The following is a 14,899-nucleotide window of genomic DNA, read 5'->3' as shown; positions in this document are numbered from 1 at the left end:
TCCTGTCTCACTCTGACACAGGGTTGAAAGGCAGCAAGGACTGAATACTGCAGGACTATAGTACACTGTACACTATAGGGAACTGTACACTAGACACCCATGTGCTCTCCGCTGCACATGCCTGTCTAGCTGAAGGACCGAGTGTGGGCTGTCATCCCCCCACATTCCACTCACCATGCTGTGCACCCAGCACAGCGTTAATCCCCCATTCCACAAAAATATAGGGACTAGCCACAGCCCAGACAAGCCCTGTGAATTATCTTTTTTAATTCCTCTCCTTTAGAGTCTGTTATATCTTCTGTAAAATGAATGTGATAGGCTGAAAAGCCTGTCTATGTTCTATGAAACCTGTGAATATATTACTTTTGCAGATAAGCTAAGGATGTTGAAATGGAGAGATTATGCTGGTGTCCAGGAGGCTCGATATAATGACAGGGAGGAAGGAGGTTGGAGAGAAGGGAAAATGCTATTTCATTGTCTCTGAAGATGGAAGAAGGAGCCACAAGCCAAGGAATGTAGGTGCTCTCTAGCTGCTAGAGAAGGCAAAGAAACAGATTCACCCCTAGAACCTCTAAAAAGAACACAGCCCTGTGGGCCTACCCACTTTCAACTTCTGACCTCTAGAACTGTAAGATAATAAATATGTGGGCTTCCCTGGTGGCTCAGTGGTAAAAAGAATCCACCTGCCAATGCAGAAGACCAGTTTGATCCCAGAGCAACTAAGCCCTTCCACAACTATTGATCCTGTGCTCTAGAGCCTGGGAGCTGCAGCTACTGAAGCCCACATGCTCTAGAGACCATGCTCCAAAACAAGAGCATCAATGCAAGAAGTCTGAGCACTGCAACAGAGTATCCTCTGCTCACTATAACTAGAGAAAAGCCCTTGCAGCAGCAAAGACACAGCACAGCCAAAAATAGGTAAATAAATAATTTAAAAAAATAAATAAATTTGTGTTAAACCACTAGATTTGTAATAATTTGTTACAGCAGCAATAGAAAACCAGTACAATAAGGATGCTGGATTATGTCTAAAGTCCTTCCCAATGTAAAAAATAAATTCCATAATTTTGATTCCTTCTGGAAAAAAAACACAACATATAGACTACCTTTCACTAAAGAATAAATGTGCATTTGTGATGTTAATGAAGAGCAGAGAAAAGAAGTCCAGTGTTCACAGTGACTCCAGGTATAAAGCAAAAATTCCTCGGTCTAAGACAGGACGCTGCTGAGGTGTCAGCTCCAGTAGTTACACTCAGGACTGCTGCTGTCAGACAGGGTCACAGCCCCAGGACTGCAGCTGGGGTTGAAGAACATTCCACTATGAACCCCATATATTGTGAGTGCCCAGCCCAAGACATCAAGACTGAAGTTCCACAATGATTGACATTTCTTCTGATGACAACACAAAGTCCCACATGTTCACATCTCCAATGTCTCCTACCAAAGACTATTGTTATTGTTCAGTCACTAAGTCATGTCTGACTCTTTGTGACCCCATGGACTGCAGTACACCAGGCTTCCCTGTCCTTCACTATCCCCTGGAGTTTGCTCAAACTCATGTCCATTGTGTCGATGATGTCATTCAACCATCTCATCCTGTGTCCCCCTTTTCCTCCTGCCTTCAATCTTTCCCAGCATCAGGGTCTTTTCCAATGAGTCAGCTCTTCACATCAGGAGACCAAAGTATTGGAGCTTCAGCTTCAGCATCAGTCCTCCCAATGAATATTCAGCTTGATTTCCTTCAGGACTAGTTCTTATCAAAGATCACCCCTCCCCAAAAAAAGTGATCTGCTTCTGCTACAGAATGACTCTCGCCTCTATCCCCATAAATTGTCTCTTCTCCACACTCCTCCTCACCATGGACCTCCCATCCGCCCAGAACTCTGTAATTCTCAAAGGGACCCTCAACTTCCAGGTGTGCAGAAAAGCAAGAATGGCCTAGAGACTTGGAAGAGGGCTGCCACCCCACTCAGTGAGTGCTATAGACATCAGTCTTTTCCCTTATGAGGAAGTCTTTTTAGCCTGGGCCCAGGTGTCACAAAAAGGCTACACCCCTAGGCAGGCAGGATAGACCTGAACTGAATGATGAAGACCATTGGTTTCTTTTTTCTTTTTTTAATTTTAATTGGAGGCTAATTACTTTACAATATTGTGGTGGGTTTTGCCATACATTCACATGAATCAGCCATGGGTGTACATGTGTTCCCCATCCTGAACCCCCCTACCACCTCCCTCCCCATCCCATCCCTCAGGGTCATCCCAGTGCTCCAGCCCTGAGCACCCTGTCTCATGCATCAAACCTGGACTGGCGATCTATTTCACATATGCTAATATATATGTTTCAATGAAACTCTTTCAAATCATCCCCCCCCCCTCGCCTTTTCCCACGGAGTCCAAAAGTCTGTTCTTTACATCTGTGTCTCTTTTTGCTGTCTCGCATATAGGGTCATCATTACCATCTTTCTAAATTCCATATATATGCGTTAATATACTATACTGGTGTTTTTCTTTCTGACTTACTTCACTCTGTATAATAGGCTCCAGTTTCATCCACCTCATTAGAACTGATTCTAAAGTATTCTTTTTAATAGTTGAGTAATAGTCCATTATATATATGTACCACAGCTTTCTTATCCATTCGTCTGCTGATGGGCATCTAGGTTGCTTCCATGTCCTGGCTATTGTAAACAATACTGCGATGTACATTAGGGTACAATTGTCTCTTGCAATTCCAGTTTCCTCATGTATGCTGAGTGGGATTGCTGGGTTGTATGGCAGTTCTATTTCCAGTTTTTTAAGGAATCTCCACACTGATCTCCATAGTGGCTGTACTAGTTTGCATTCCCACCAACAGTGTAAGAGTGTTCCCTTTTCTCCACACCCTCTCCAGCATTTATTGTTTGTAGACTTTTTGATAGCAGCCTTCCTGACCAGCATGAGATGGTATCTCATTGTTCTTTTGATTTGCATTTCTCTGATAATGAGTGATGTTGAGCATTTTTTCATGTGTTTGTTAGCTATCTGTATGTCTTCTTTGAAAAAATGTCTGTTTAGTTGTTTGGGCCATTTTTTGATTGGGTCATTTATTTTTCTGGAATTGAGCTGCAGGAGTTGCTTGTACATTTTTGAGATTAATTCTTTGTCAGTTGCTTCATTTGATATTATTTTCTCCCATTATGAAGGCTGTCTTTTCACCTTGCTTAGAGTTTCCTTCATTGTGCAAAAGCTTTTAAGTTTAATTAGGTCCCATTTGTTTATTTTTGCTTTTATTTCCATTACTCTGGGAGGTGGGTCATAGAGGATCCTGCTGTGATTTATGTCAGAGAGTGTTTTGCCTATGTTTTTCTCTAGGACTTTTATAGTTTCTGGTCTTACATTTAGATCTTTAATCCATTTTGAGTTTATTTTTGTGTATGGTGTTAGAAAGTGTTCTAGTTTCATTCTTTTACAAATGGTTGACCAGTTTTCCCAGCACCACTTGTTAAAGAGATTGTCTTTTCTCCTTTGTATATTCTTGCCTCCTTTGTCAAAGATAAGGGTGTCCATAGGTGCATGGATTTATCTCTGGGCTTTCTATTTTGTTCCATTGATCTATATTTCCGTCTTTGTGCCAGTACCATACTGTCTTGATGATTGTAGCTTTGTAGTATAGTCTGAAGTCAGGCAGATTGATTCCTCCAGTTCTATTCTTTCTCAAGATTGCTTTGGCTATTCAAGGTTTTTTGTATTTCCGTACAATTTGTGAAATTATTTGTTCTAGTTGAAACATTGGTAGCTTGATAGGGATTGCACTGAATCTATTGGTTGCTTTGAGTAGTACACTCATTTTCACTATACTGATTCTTCTGAGCCAAGAACATGGTATATTTCTCCATCTATTTCTGTCATCTTTGATTTCTTTCATTATTGTTTTATAGTTTTATTTATAGAGAGAAGACCATTTGTTTCTTTATCTGTGCTTATCCAGTTACATACGATTTCTCCCTCCCTCTCTCTCTCTCTCTCTCTGAAAAAAAGAGAGAGAGGGTGAGTCTCTCAGTCATGTCCAACTCTTTGTGATCCCACGACCTGTAGCCCATCATGCTCCTCTGTCCATGGGATTCTCCAGGCTAGAATACTGGAGTGGGTTGTCATTTCCTTCTCTAGGGGTTCTTCTGACCCCAGGAATTGAACCCAGGTCTCTTGTATTACAGACAGATTCTTTACCATCTGAACCACCGAGAAAGCTCTATCTTTCCCTGGAAAATAGAAAAGCCTTTTGTGCCTATGTCTGTGGAAGTAAAAAAAGGAAGAAATAGGAAATTGAATGACCTGAAATTATCACAACATTGTTAATTGGCTACACCCCAATACAGAATAAAAATTTCAAAAGAGAAAAAAAAGAAGAAATTGAATTATAAAAATAAAAAGTAGAAATTGAATCATCTATTATATGTATTAAGGAAAATAATGTAAACTAGAAATTTAGTCCACCTCTTCACCTCACAATCCTGTGGATGCTCAGCTCCATTCACTCTCTCCTGTGCCCACATAAAGTTTATTGAAGTCATAGCCTGGTGGACCAGAGCTCAGGCACGGGCTGGGTTGCAGACAGACTGCTGGTCAGAGGCCCAGGGCATGGATGAGGACTAGGAAACAGTGAGAACTTTGCCAGTTTCACTCTTCCTGTTGTTCTGGACAGTGAGGATGTTCGTGGCTGAGTTCTCAGAACTTAAATGCCTTAGATAACCTCAACTCCAGGTATTGGCTAATGTGTGAAACACTTTCCAAACCTACCTCTGAAGGCTTTGTTTTGGTGGCAAAGGGAACAGGATCATTCCCGAGTCAGGAAAATGACAAGTTTTCTATTAGAGATTTCAGGCATTTCTGGAGCTTCAAATCTCTATAGTCATGCTTGAAAATGCAGGAAAAATTCATTCTATCTGCCAGTTTAAGTGAATCATTCAAAATACGAAAAAGATTTTTAACACATGTATTATTTAGAGAAATAGGCACTTAGACCAAATATTTATGCTGCCCACTGATTGAAGCCACAAATCTGTCAATTGCTCTGTAATCTAACCACCAGTTACCATTCCCCCTTAAGGCCTACTCAGATCTACCTGGGTCTCTCCAACATGAATGTCTTAGACATACACCAGCTACTATCACTTCCCACCTAGATTTCTAACAACACTCTTATTGTTCTCAAAGCTACTCGTCCCCCTTGAAAGCAGCTCTCACAAAGGAGCTGGAATAATCATTCTAAAACAAAAACATCAATTCTCACAATTAAAACATACTATTAGCTCCCTGTATTTTAACTTTCCAGTCATGCTAGAAAAATAAGACAAGAAAAAACAAGCTTGGGATGGGCGTTATGTGAGCCAACTCCCTTAACTCTAGGGACCTTAGCATCCATTGCAAGCTCCTCACCTACTGGAGCTGTGTTTAATCCTCTAACTTCATTTCTGTCCACACCTCACCCTGAACCCTAGCATCCAAGGCTGGTTGATCTTTCAATTCTTAAAACATGCTGGTTTCTCTCTTAACCCCAATGTCTGCACATGTTGTTCATCCTTTTTATTTTCCACGTTATTGATTCTGACTCACATCCTCTTTTGACCAACTAACACTCGCTCTTTTTCCATTTTCAACTTAAATGAAACATCCTCCAAGAATGATTTCTGCACCTCCCAACTCTAAATAAGATGACTCTCCCAAATTTATCAACTGTGTTGTCATTGGCTGTTGACTTGTATGTATTGTTCACTATGACAACGTCCTTGAAAATGGTAGTAAGTCTCTGTCATGTATGCTATTGTCTCAGTGCCTAGTCCAGAGTCTGTAGATAACTGCTGAATAGTTATGTGTCATTCACTGCTGAATAAATAATACAGGGATACCCCCTGAGGTATTAATTTGCCATTGCTGATGCTGAATGTGTTCTATTTTAAGTAAGTAGCATAAAGCTTCCTTGTGTCCGTTGAAGATTCATAACAGTGAGCAACCAATGCTGTTGGAGATGATCTCCTATGGAACACATGTTCACCAAAACCCTGAGCTCTTGCATTGCTTATACTTGGAGCTGAGGGAGGCAGACACATGACACATGGAGGCATCCAAGGAGAATGAAGGGAACCCAAGGTTAGAAGGTTAGAGATTGGCAGGCCCAGTGTATACCAAGGACCCTGGCTCTGCTATCTGCCAGCTCTCTGCAGAGGGAGCAGAGTCTCTGAGAGGATGTATGCTAAATGTACATTTAGATCCTTGGGACTCCCACCCTAGACCAAATGCCTGTGATCCATTTGGCAGAAGTAGCAGAGTTGCAGACTTCAAGGAGAGCTTGAACAATGGGCATCTCTGCAGTACTCAGTGGACCTTCCTGACATTTGAGTGTTAATGTAAGACTCTCAGAACCTTTACCTGACCTTGGGTCACTGGAAAGGGAACACCAATAATGACTAAGTTAGAGTGTTCAATAACTCTATGGGACATAAGCCCAGGGACTTACTTAACTTGATTTAAAGCAAATAGAGGTGTGACATTCTTGCTCACCTGAGTTTATTGAATAAGATTTATATTCACAACATAAATGAACGGCTTGATGATTTATACTACCTACATATGATGGATGAAATAAGTAATCATTCAAACTAACAGTGTCATACCCAAAGAGAAATAAGCCTCACAATGACAAAGCTCTATCAAAGGTGCTTACTACCTGGTTTTATTCTCTCTGAACACCATTATTTTAACCTAAAAAAATCTGGATCCATTCTGTCATGCTTTCTCAGTACAAGAATTCCTAAAAGATCTTCAAAAATCTTCAGAAAAATAGCAAATGGATCCACTGAGACTGACTAAACTCACATTCTATGATGAGAACAATATGTTTATTGGTTATAACTACTTGGCCTTTCAGGTTAGACCACGTGTAATGATTTTTCTCTTTTGTTTCACCTTCTTACTGGAGAATAAGAGAACACTTAATCCATGAAAGATAATCAACTATCATCTGTCCTGGTCACATCTAAATGCTCTTTCATGAATCCCCTGATATTCCAAAACCCCATACAATTTGATCTACTTTATTTTGATGACTTGATTATCAAGTCTCAGTATGTGCTTATGCACCTGCTCAAAAGAAAGCCTGGGAAGGCTCATTCTCTATTGATTTATCTGAAACATCTGGCCTTTCCCAGACCTCATCAATCTGGGAAAGAGAATTGAATCTCATTAACTGAAAGCCTTTTGCAACCCTTTCCCTAACCCCAGAGCTGCTGCTGCTGCTGCTGCTAAGTCACTTCAGTCATGTCCAACTCTGTGTGACCCCATAAACTGCAGCCCACCAGGCTCCCCCATCCCTGGGATTCTCCAGGCAAGAACACTGGAGTGGGGTGTCATTGCCTTCTCCAAACCCCAGAGCTACACTCAGCTATTTCTGAGGGTCCTAGTGGTGCTTGTAGGAGTTTAGTTCCTTCTTGGACTTCTATGATCATTCATTTTTCTGAAGCTCACCAAACCTCTCTCTCTTGAGTTTTGCTCTCACTGAAAACACTGTCCTCTTTGAGAAGACCAATATTTATTCCAAGGATGCCAGGGCTTCCAAAGCTGACCTCACCAGGTGCCAAAGCTTGGTGCTCTCTCTTCTGTCCTCAAGACAGCAAAGTTTTGCTATCTTTCCCCATAAAGTAGGGGAAATTGATATCTCCCTAGCTCAACAGAGAACCAAATATGCTTTGATTGTCCCCCATAAGGTTGGACAAAACTATAGCTTATTTGGTTTCTACCTATCACCCCAAATCTCCAAATTGTTCAAGAATGGATCAATGGACCCAACGAGAAAAATAATCTGACATATACACCCATCTCCAGTTATTCTAGTTGTTCCAGTTGTTCCCCAAATGTCCCAAGCAAATACTGTCTCTTCTCCGTAGGACCAAAAGTCGTGAGGCAAATTAACTCCTCCTGGTTCTGTTTCTGTTTTATTAGACACTTCCTAATGCCATTTTACAGTCTCTGCTATATAAGAAAGCTATAACTTGCTCTAATTTTATAGTAGACCATTTGTTTTTATTTCCCTAGTCCCAACCATCTATCCTTGTCTATTTCTAAACTATAGACACAGAAGCAAGAGTCTTCTCTGACAACCAGAATCCCCCAAGTTTTACCAAAACTTTACTTGATATTTGCAGAGTATGTGTGGTTTCTATCGTCTAGCCTTTCTGTGGAAAATTCTAAAGCTGTCGAATGAGTCTTTCTCTTGTAGGTCCTTTATACAAAATTGGACAAGGTGAAGTGATCTAAAAATTACATATCAGTGGGACTTCCTTGGCTGTCCAGTGGTTAAGCCACCATGCTTCCACGGCAAGGGGCAAGGGTTTGATCCATGGTTGAAAACAGTTCCCGAAAGCCACACTGCCAAAAAAAAAAACAAATAAATAAATTACATCTCAGAACCTCAAGAGTTTCTCTGTAAACTGATCACAAAATATTGACTCATTTATTTTAAGAAGGCATGTCCTGCTCATTATAACTTTTTCTCAAATATTCCTCACAAGGAAAAAAATGTGTTTGTCCTCAAGTTCTATTCAAAATCTCACCACCCTTGAATACCTTCTTGACCCACATACCATCTACAACTTTTCCCTCCCTCGTTTCAAAAGAAAAATAAATCACTGTTAGTTCTTATCTCCTATAGTTCATTATTTACTAATATATTACACTTCTCTTTAGAATATAACTGTTCACGTGTGTTTTCCTCATCTGTAAGCCACAAAGACAGAGGCTACATCATCTTCGTCCATTCATTTATTCATTCATTAATTTATTCAGTCATTCACTTATTCATTTATATCTGGTTTCACTATGTGCCAGTCACTGTATCAGGCCTCTATCTCACTAAGAGACATTAAATGACTAGCTTTTGCCTGAGTAAAGAGGAAGAAATGGTCAATTAAGAAATACATAAGGACTTTCTTGGCCGTATGGTGAATAAGAATCTGCCTGCCAATGCAGAAGATGCAGGTTTGATCCCTGGTCAGGGAAGATGCCACACGTCTTAGAGCAACCAAGCCCGTGGGCCACAGCTACTGAGCTGACATGCTGCAACTACTGGAGCCCATCTGCCTAGAGCCTGTGCTCTGCAACAAGAGAAGCCACTGCAGTGAGAAGCCTGCGCACCACAACAAAGAGGAGCCCCTGCTTGCTGCAAGCAGAGAAAGTCCTCGCACAGCAAGGAAGAATAAATAAATAAATAATAATTAATTAATTAAATACTTCTTTAAAAAAAGAAATAAATAACTTCCCAAAACCTCCAAAAAATGATTTTCCATTCTTGGGTTGCTTCTTCCTAGTGCTTCTGCTGTGACACTTTCAGTTGTTCTACCAGTGGATGACATTTCTCATCTCTTCAAATCACTTAAAGACTACAAAAAAATTTTTTAAAGTTATATGTAAGGACACTGGATTTGGTAACTCTAACTCTGGTTCCCTGAAATTCACATTCCTGAGAGTCTACTTATCATCACCGCCTAATGTTCTCAAATTTCCCTCTCTTCACCTTTTGACTGACCCCTCACAATGGACATAAATCCTTCCCTCAATCTTCCATAACAGAACTAAGCCCATATTGTTATATTTAGAAAAACATTACTAAATCCTCAAAGGTAATGCAAAATTACTCAAAGTTCTTAGATCTAGTACCTGGATATGAACATTCTCAGAGCCTACAGGTTTGGTTTATGCTCCTCAGATGGTCTTAGTCTACTTTTCTCCTGTGATACTGTAATTTATAATAAGAAATATATATTTGGTTTTGTCTCATTTCCTTGGCATTTCTTAAAGAGAGGAATAAAGATGCCTTTGTTATGTTAATGAGGTGACTTTTGCACCCCACCTAAGGATAGGGGCAGGTTGCCACTGAAGCCAAGGGGATGATTGGAGGGTTGGAACTTCCAGTCCCACACCATGACCTTAGGGGAAGGGAAAGGGGCTTGGGGTTGAGTTCAATCACCAATGGCCAATGATTTAATCAATTATGCCTATATAATGAAGCCTCCAAAGGGAAAAAAAAAGCAGAAGGACTGGGTTCAGAGAGCCTCTGGGTTGGTGAGCATTTAGAGGTTAGGGAGAGGAGCCCCTGGAGCTCCAGGCTCCTTCCACATACCTTTCCCTATGCATCTCTAACAATGACATCTGAGTTATGTCTTTTCATAATAAACCAGTGAACTAGTAATGAAAATGTTTCTTTAAGTTCTGTCAACCACTGTAGAAAATTAATTGAATTCAAGGTACAGGTCATGGGAACCTCTGATTTATAGCCAATTGGTCAGAAGCACAGGTAACAGCCTGAGTTTGTGATTGCCTTCTAAAGGGAGGGAGAGGAAGTCTTATAGAACTGTCTCCCCTAACCTGGAGGATCAGTTGCTTCCTCCAGGTAGGTGAAATTCAGACCTGAGCAGAACTTTTTTGAATTGTGGGACACCCAGCTGGAGTCCTGAGCTTTGCTTGTTGGTATGGGGAACACACACACACACACACACACACACACACACACACACAGAAATTTGGTCCAGAAACCCAAAAAGATCTCTCAACTCAAAGGATGCCCCCAGGCAAGAGCCAAGGAATACCCTGACACATTTCTATCTTCTTCCACTCAAGTCTAGGCCCGATGGGCGATGGCCTAACATAAGAATGAGTTCCCTCTCCTTCCTGCTAAGCTCCATCTTCATCTTCCTTTGAATTACCATCATGCCATAATAATGAACACTGGAAATCTCTAGACATTCTGTGGGAGAATCAAGATCCTACTTTTGTCTGGGCCTTATCTATGAACCAAACTCCCAATATAAAAATAACCCAAGCTTGGGACAAGAAATAAGCACACATTAAGCTATGAAATTAGAAGATGCTTACTCCTTGGAAGGAAAGTTATGACCAACCTAGACAACATATTAAAAAGCAGAGACATTACTTTGTCCACAAAGGTCCATCTAGTCAAGGCTATGGTTTTTCCAGTGGTCATGTATGCATGTGAGAGCTGGACTATAAAGAAGCTGAGTGCAGAAGAATTGATGCTTTTGAACTGTGGTGTTGGAGAAGACTCTTGAGAGTCCCTTGGACTGCAAGATCCAACCAGTCCACCCTAAAGGAGATCAGTCCTGGGTGTTCATTGGAAGGACTGATGTTGAAGCTGAAACTCTAATACTTTGGCCACCTGATGCAAACAGCTGACTCATTTGAAAAGACCCTGATGCTGGGAACGATTGAGGGCAGGAGGAGAAGGGGATGACAGAGGATGAGATGGTTGGATGGCATCACCGACTCAATGGACATGGGTTTGAGTAGACTCTGGCAGTTGGTGATGGACAGGGAGACCTGGTGTGCTGCGGTTCATGGGGTCACAAAGAGTCGGACACAACTGAGCGACTGAACTGAACTGGGGCTTCCCAGGTGGCTCAGTGGAAAATAATCTGCCTGTCAATACAGAAGACAGGAGTTTGATCCCTGGGTTGGGAAGATCTCCTGGAGAAGGGAACGGCAACCCACTCTAATATTCTCACCTGGAGAATCCCATGGACAGAGGAGATTGATGGGCGACAGTCCATGGGGTCAAAAAAGAGTTGGGCATGACTTAGCGACTAGACAACAAAGGATGAGGGAGGATATTTTTCTAACACTGTCACCTCCTGAAGGCTGCTTCTCCTTCCCAGTGTGTTATTCTATTTTTCTTCTCTTGTCCATTAATCTTACTTCTTATGTATACCTTGCCCCTTGACTGTGGGCTTGCCTCAGACTAGTTTTCTCAGCTTCAACTTCAGAACACCCAACCCAGAGAACTTGGCTTGTACATGCAACACATGCATATGTGCCCAAACCTTTAAATAGGCAAGAATAAACACATATCCCTCAGGAGCCCCTGGAGTGCATCATAAAACAAGCCTGCTGCAAACATGAAATATACTAGTTTTGTGCTTTATCCTAAAATGAGTACATATTTTGTACTCTAATTTCTGTTATATTGATCTTTTTTCATATTCATTTTAGATTTAAAATTACTCAAAATCACATTAAACAACCCAACCGTGTTCCACCTGTCTTACTGCCCTGCAGGTAAGAAGTTGATGTACTAAGCATGTCACTTTTAATATCTGGACTGAATTGAATTGAACTGGCAGTTAATAAATCAAATTCAGCAACCAGGCAATTGCTCTTGCCTGTCTGGTTATCATAATATTTCAAGAGTCTAGGATCACTCATGTAGATACAAATAGAATCAGCTTTTGGTGGTGGGGGTTATATGAGGAGAGAGGCTCTTTGTTTTAATGTTTGATAATCATGTCTGAGTGATCACACAGATGACATATCAGGAAACTGTCAATAACCCACCAACATGTACAGCTTGTAATTGGTAAAAATTATGATCAACATATTTTCTTACTGAGAAATTAAGTAGCTTTTGTCATTTGTTCAGTTAAAATACCTGCTGGTCCACCAGACAGTGTATTTTACTATTTCGAGAAAACACTTCCCAAAGGAATGATGTTGTTCCTTATTTTACCACCAAAGTTATCATTTCCATCACATACACATGAATAAGGAGTTTCAAATGATTCAGTCTTCACAATCATCTTTTTTTAATCAATCTCAAAAATCATCTTCATTTCAGTATGTTTCTTATATGCCATAAAAACTTTAATAGTTTTGCCTTACACTTATTTATTAAGAGTATTCAGGCTCTTACAAATTGTTGGATAAGTCAAATTTGTAGCCCTTCTATCAATGATTAAGATAAAAATTTAATCAATTCACACTGTCTAGCTACTTATCCATTCTGGAGGGCATCTTTTTTCTGTACAGTTGAGTAATAAATCAATCTTCAATTTATAAACTCTAACCTACATCTTCTCCAAAGAATTTAGTATAGTATAAATATACATGGCTAGCAGGGAAAAAAAGTACTTTCAAAACTACTTCCTTGTTCATAATAAATTTCCCTTAGAACATAACTTTTATTAAAAACTGAAAATGTAGCTACATTTTTAAAATTTAAGTTAATTATTTGGAGGGATAATTTTTCCCTTCCAAAAATTTCTCAAGTACAACAAATGACTGTGTAAAAAATATAATCAAACCTAAATTAAATAAGTTACTTTTAGTGAAATAACTTGAAAGCAAAACTATACAAACTATTCCAAATTTTTACAGGAAAAAAATATATTTGGGGAGATAAATACATGTGAATATATTCCTGAGTTTTAGAATGGAATCTCCAAAAGTTAAGAGTGTGTAGATTTTTAAAGCAGCTACATGCCAATAAAATTTTTGAAAAAGAATGTGTAGATTTTATCATATAAGAAAAAAACATTTTATTTTCACTCACTGCTGCTGCTAAGTCACTTCAGTCCTGTCCGACCCTGTGTGACCCATAGAGGGCAGCCCACCAGGCTCCCCTTCCCTGGGATTCTCAAGGCAAGAACACTGGAGTGGGTTGCCATTTCCTTCTCCAATGCATGAAAGTGAAAAGTGAAAGTGAAGTCGCTCAGTCGTGTCCAACTCTTCGCAACCCCATGGACTGCAGCCTACCAGGCTCCTCCGTCCATGGGATTTTCCAGGCAAGAGTACTGGAGTGGGGTGCCATTGCCTTCTCCGATTTTCATTCACATTTAAACATAATAAAATCTGAATTTGAAAGGTTTACAAGGGGTAAAGCGTCTGCCTACAATGCGGGCGACCTGGGTTCGATTCCTGGGTCGGGAAGATCCCCTGGAGGAGGGAATGGCAACCCACTGCAGTACTCTTGCCTGGAAAATCCCATGGACACAGGAGCCTGGTAGGCTATAGTCCACCGGGTCGCAAAGAGTCGGACACGACTGAGCGACTTCATTTTCACTTTCACTTTCACTTTACAAGAACATCCTAAAGCTTTTAATTTGGATGCTGCTGTTTAATGCCAGTTCATTCATTCTGACAAGGGGTAGTTTTGCTATCTTTTCTGTTTAGTTCATGTTGAATGTTTATTTCACTTTTTAAAAAGTAAGATAAAGCTTAAATTCATATTACAAAGTAAAAGATGCCATTATGAAAAGGCTACATACTATATGATTTCAAGTATATGATATTCTGGAAAAGGCAAAACTATGAACACAATGGTTGCCAGAGATTGGAATTTGGCATGAATGGGATGAATAGACAGAGCACAGAGGATTTTTAAGGCAGTGAAACTGCTCTCTATGATACTATAATGATGGATACATACATTTATCCAAAGCCAAAGAATGCACACCAAGAGTGAACTTTAATGTAAACTACAGATTTTGAGTGATAATGAGTATCAAAGTAGGTTCATCATTTATAACGAAAGTATCACTCCAGTTCAGGATGTTAATAGTGGAGGCAGTTGCTCAGGTGTGCAGGCAGGGGATAAACAGAAACTCTCTGTACTTTCTGCTCAATTTTGCTATGAATCTAAAATTGCTCTAAAAAATAGTTTATTAATCATTAGAAAGCAGGTTATATTTATTCTAGAAAATGCCAATGATTTTTTTCAACTATCTACAATCTCTTCCCCTCCAAGAAAACCAATTTGAACATTTTAGTGTGAATCCCTTTTGTATTTTTCTAAGCCTATACACACCTGTGTGTGAATGTATGTGCTTTCTTTATTTAGAAAATGGGGAAATATGGCTATTGATACTCATTCTTTCAAATTAAATGCATGTGTGTGTATGTTTATATCAAAATATTGAAAAATACACCAAAGTAAGCTTTATGCACAATTCCCTTGGTGGGTCCTATGCATTTCTCCGGTTGATATCTCTTTGGAAAGATGAAGTACATACTACATTTCTCAGGCTCCTTTGCAGCTCTGATTCTAAATGTGAATAAGGTTCTACCAGAAGGAATCCCTTTT

General features: G+C 40.0%; 1 long non-coding RNA gene across 1 annotated transcript in view; it reads right to left on the bottom strand.

The window, feature by feature from the left end:
- Window positions 1-1,101: 1,101 nt before the first annotated feature.
- Window positions 1,102-14,899, bottom strand: part of LOC133238723 (uncharacterized) — a 37,070-nt gene continuing 23,272 nt past the window's right edge. Inside the window, exon 4 of the long non-coding RNA XR_009733607.1 lies at window positions 1,102-8,400. This is a non-coding gene — a long non-coding RNA (uncharacterized LOC133238723). The remainder of the gene's footprint in view (window positions 8,401-14,899) is intronic.

The sequence above is a fragment of the Bos javanicus genome, chromosome 3 (assembly GCF_032452875.1).
Source record: "Bos javanicus breed banteng chromosome 3, ARS-OSU_banteng_1.0, whole genome shotgun sequence".
NCBI classification, from domain to species: domain Eukaryota; kingdom Metazoa; phylum Chordata; class Mammalia; order Artiodactyla; family Bovidae; genus Bos; species Bos javanicus.
Note: the sequence above shows the minus strand (reverse complement) of the source record. Positions and strands in the feature narration are given on the sequence as shown.